General features: G+C 40.8%; 1 long non-coding RNA gene across 1 annotated transcript; it reads left to right on the top strand.

The window, feature by feature from the left end:
- Window positions 1-266: 266 nt before the first annotated feature.
- LOC127334562 (uncharacterized) lies at window positions 267-4,354 on the top strand. The gene is made up of 5 exons (XR_011747251.1): window positions 267-722; window positions 836-997; window positions 1,755-1,828; window positions 1,972-2,033; window positions 2,919-4,354. It is a non-coding gene; the product is annotated as an uncharacterized lncRNA (long non-coding RNA).
- Window positions 4,355-4,584: the final 230 nt, after the last annotated feature.

The raw sequence follows: 4,584 nt of genomic DNA, 5'->3' as shown, positions 1-4,584 counted from the left end.
CTCTGAGCTAACACGTGTGTTCTGTGCTGCTTTATTACTGTGTGTTTTTTTCCGTGTACAGATTTGGTGCTCTCTAATAAATTTAGGCAGGTCCAGATTTCATTTGATTGTATACTGGTCCTCTGGCTGGGAATTGCCGGTGTGGCCATAGCTGTGTTGATCCTGGGAATCTGGGATAGTGGTGGGCCATGGTAGGTAGGCGTTTGATGAATTGTCGGGTCTTCGTGTCGATCTCTGCATTCTTTTGCTCTGGTCCTGAAGGCACCGCTTTGACCATTTATTTTGCACTTGCTCTCTCTTTGGATAAATCCCTTTTCAGATTTCCTCTCCTCTCTCTATTCATCATCTTCCTCACCGGCCAGGCCAAGGTCCTCCAGACCCCACCTCCACCAGCCCCGCCCTGCCGGAGCTCATCTTGCCCGATCCCCCACTCCTCCAACATCCCAGCTCTCGTATGAGCTCCTCTGTACCCGCCGATGGCGCATATCAGCCGCAGGTCATGCAAGGGCCCCCGATCCCTCCCTCGCCGTCCTTCGTCTGCTCCCGCTCGCCGGCCGTCATCTTTCCGGCACGTCCGCGCGGCTGCTACACCTCCAGGCACGCCGCCGCCGACACAAGGAGGAGGCCTCCCGTTGCTCTCCCTGGACGGCAGCGACCATGCTGCAGGGACGACGTGTTGCTGCTGCTACTCACCGACGCTCCGCCTCCACCGCAGCATGTCGGTGAGCACTCTGGCTGCTGCCGGTTCCCCTCCAAGCACGAGGTGTGGTGCTTGCGCGGAGACACGGCGATGATTCAGATTATAACATTTGACAGATCAACGTTGGAGCTGCAGGTTAGGTTCAGGACCTGGTACTAGCAGATGGACGGCGGGGCAAGGATGAGCGGAGGTGGGTTCAGCTGGAGCACGTTCTGGATGGGCGACGTCATGAGTTTCCGACTCGAAAAGAATCATGGAATGGCTGACGCCATCGACCGCGGCCAAATCAGCGTGCAGGTTCTGGTTCATGCAGTTGCAATACAAAACATAATAGCATAAATTCTCTTTAATTTAGGCACACTACAAAACATAAGTAAAGTTAATAGTTATTCACTGGATTTTAGCCTGTATTTTAACATGACTAATGCAATACATTTAGGTTTCTACTAATTTTGTTTGAACCTTGTGAGTTCAATCTTATATGGTTTGTGAAACTAAGGCTAGATTTGCTCTGCTCTGCTGTTTTTTTTTTTTTTTTTTTTTTTGCTTTTGATATTACCTTTTTCTTTATCTCTGGAATGAGTAGTTGCGAGCCATGTGGAATCAACCGGTGCCATCTTCAATTTTGTAGCAGATTTTCCATTCTCAAGTTTTTTTTTTGAGAAAGCTATCTACCTGTAAATATATGACATAATGAACATGGAAAATAAAATAGAAGAAGCCGTTAGTCATGTTGTATGTTGGTGTCACGCACACTCTAATTATATATCAGTTGTATGTCCATTCTTGCTGCTTTTTCGTCACATTTAACCATTGCAAATCCCTGTGCCTAGATCTGTATGTGACTGTTTGATATTTGTTTTCATTCATATTCGCATATCTAGCTTTCACCAGATGTTCCTTATGTACATACTCTCACATATGTCTATTTGTTTGTAAATGAAGTGCCATCTACTGAATATTTGGTACTTCAAACAAATTTTAAAAGCACGAGCCATCGAGAACTCCCAAATATGCTTCCTCATTGTTTAACTGATTATTAAAATTTTCTCAGCCTTCAAATGATATGGTTGCTTGGATGTGTGAAATTCGTCTCGGCAATGGAAATACGGTCATGCATTGGATAAGGTAGCCATTTATTTACCAATACCTATATTTTCTCATTTACAATTCTACGCCAGTATTTTATCACCTCAAGAAAAGGATTAAAAATACTTGTGATGGCCAAAAATGACGTGTCAACTATTAAAACTATAAATATTGTATACCAGGAGGTAATGGACTATCTGTAAGAGTATGCACATCAGAGCATATCATGGTTGCAGCCTTGCAGGTACATTCAGTAACTTAGACATGGCTTCAGGTATATCTGTGCTTTGCATTTAGACAATTAAAACATTTCCTCATTCTTTATCCAGTGTTCATCTAATATAGAGGAATTTGGGCAGCTTACATCTCCAACGTTGCACATTTATGTGAACAAACATTTGTATTATGTCTTTTGTCTCATCAATTTTATTGTATGCCACTTCTAAACCATGACACATCTGTTAGTCTGTACACTTCTTTGTTAGTTTTTGGTCAACTTACCAATAAAGTGGCGAGTATTTTCCGTCAACTTACCAATAAACAGCACACCATGCTTTTGGTTATTAGACAAATTGTTCTTACTCTCTATATTAGAAAATAATAATCAGATCATGTTTTAAGCTAAATAATATTTTAGGCTAGGTTATCCTATAGACATATTGTTTTACTGTCCAGGTTGAGTATCTCAAAATAAACATGAAAACGATGCTTTGGGTTAATTGCACATATTGTACTTACTGTCTAGGTTAGGAAAATAAACAACAGACCATGTTTTACGCTAAATCATATTTTATCCTATGATATCCTATAATTAGACATATTGTTTTTACTATCCAAGTTGAGTAGTCCGTTACCTGGTGCATGTCTCGGAACATTAACATCAGGTCATGTTTCAGGCTAAGTTATTCTATAATCAGACATATTGTTCTTGTTGTCACTGGTAGAAAAAATAAACATTGGATTATGTTTTCGCTTAAATTATCCTTAAATTGGGCAGATTTATATTGCTGTCCAAGTTGAATAGTTCGTTACATGGTGCAATTCATTTACCAACTCGCAGCAGGGCATCAGTTATAATTATCCTTGTGCTCTAAACAATTTCTTATTTGTTTTTCTGCTCTCCTTTCAGGTCATGCCTTGCAGGTTCCTATCTGAAAGACAGTGTTTTGTCAAGAAAGTTAGGCTACGCGCAATCCCTTTGGTTCTTTAATGCTAGCCCCTGGGAGTGGAATCCACAGTGTATTGAGAATAGGCAAGCAAAGAGAGCAAGATCCAAAACACATGTCGCCTTAGCCTCGCAGGCTTTGCAAGCTACTTTTCTGATCCTCGCTGGGAATTAAGTGGATAACAATGACAGATCACCAGAAAATGAATTAGCTCTTTCAACTTTCAGGTTTGGAATTCACCATTGCCACTGAAGTGGCTGCTATTGAAGTTCTACTACCTTCACAGTAAAATAAGACGCTGGAAAATCATGAAAATGACAGAAATCTGATGAGAATTATTTCAAGGTATATCCCCCCTTTTGCCATATTTTCTTGACTGGTAATCCATCATGTTAGAGGTTAATGGTAGTTTTCCCAACGAAGGGGAATTTGCAATGAATGCAAATGCTGGTAAAATTAGGCAGCCAGTGTAAATTGTATAATTCATGATCAGTTTAAATTTTAACTTGTGTGTTGTTGCCTGTGGAGGTCTATTACTTCTTTTGGCCTCGACCGTCATTTTCTTGACGCTGGTAATCCATCATGTTAGAGGTTAATGGTAGTTTTCCCAATGAAGGGGAATTTGCAATGTTAGAGGTTAATGGTAGTTTTCCCAATGAAGGGGAATTTGCAATGAATGCAAATGCTGGTAAAATTAGGCAGCCAATGCAAATTGTATAATTCATGATCAGTTTAATTTTTAACTTGTGTGTTGTTGCCTGTGGAGATCTATTACTTCTTTTGGCATCGACCGTATCTTCCAAGCTTACAGCATTATAAGCTACCATGTGCTCAAAATTTCACAATACTGAGTTTGGTAAGTAGTATTTGTTCCAGAAGAATCATACATATATCAGATGTAAAAATAGAAAGTATTTCGAAACATAAATACATGTACAATCTCTTGAAGTACTCCGGTATGTGAATGATATAATACTGTTAAAAGTGAAATATGTTAGAGAGGAGCGAATAATTAACTGTGTGGTTCCGATGATCTGTTAATAGAAGAATCCGGATGACACCAGCCAGGGCCCTCGAAAGGCAATCCCTGGATAGAAGACCATTTAGCCACAATATCTGTTGGTCCTCAGGTACAGCCAACAGCATCATCATTCTCTCCTCTGACAAAGACAACGCCGGCGAGACTTCACCGTGCAAGGGGAAGGAATTATTAGAGCACGTACCTACTGCCTAGGCAAGGTGGTCTACACTACTGTTCAAATTCAATTTTCTGCATGTGTATTTTGGTCCATCATCAGTTATGTGGTTAGTGTTCTGCATCCTATTAGTGTCCATCGCTCAACTAGCTATGTAATGGAATCTGAAGTAATATGTGCAGTGATGTTTCCTATTCCATGGATATTAGTGTGTTCACTTATGAATCTATTTGCACGTCAGCTCTCCCCTATTTTTCCGCACATTTCTACTTCGCCATCGTAATTTAAAATGGAAATATCTTCTATTGTTCAGCTCATGCTGTCCCCTGTGCCTGATGGGGCCGCGCTAGGTCTTTCGCAAAGATGAGTGGTAACAATTCATTCTTGCAAATAAATTAGTTGTTCAAGCATATGTATGCATAGCTGGTGTGCC

The sequence above is a fragment of the Lolium perenne genome, chromosome 6 (genome assembly GCF_019359855.2).
Source record: "Lolium perenne isolate Kyuss_39 chromosome 6, Kyuss_2.0, whole genome shotgun sequence".
Classification (NCBI taxonomy): Eukaryota; Viridiplantae; Streptophyta; class Magnoliopsida; order Poales; family Poaceae; genus Lolium; species Lolium perenne.
The sequence above is the reverse complement of the archived record's forward strand: the minus strand, read 5'-3'. Positions and strand labels throughout refer to the sequence as shown.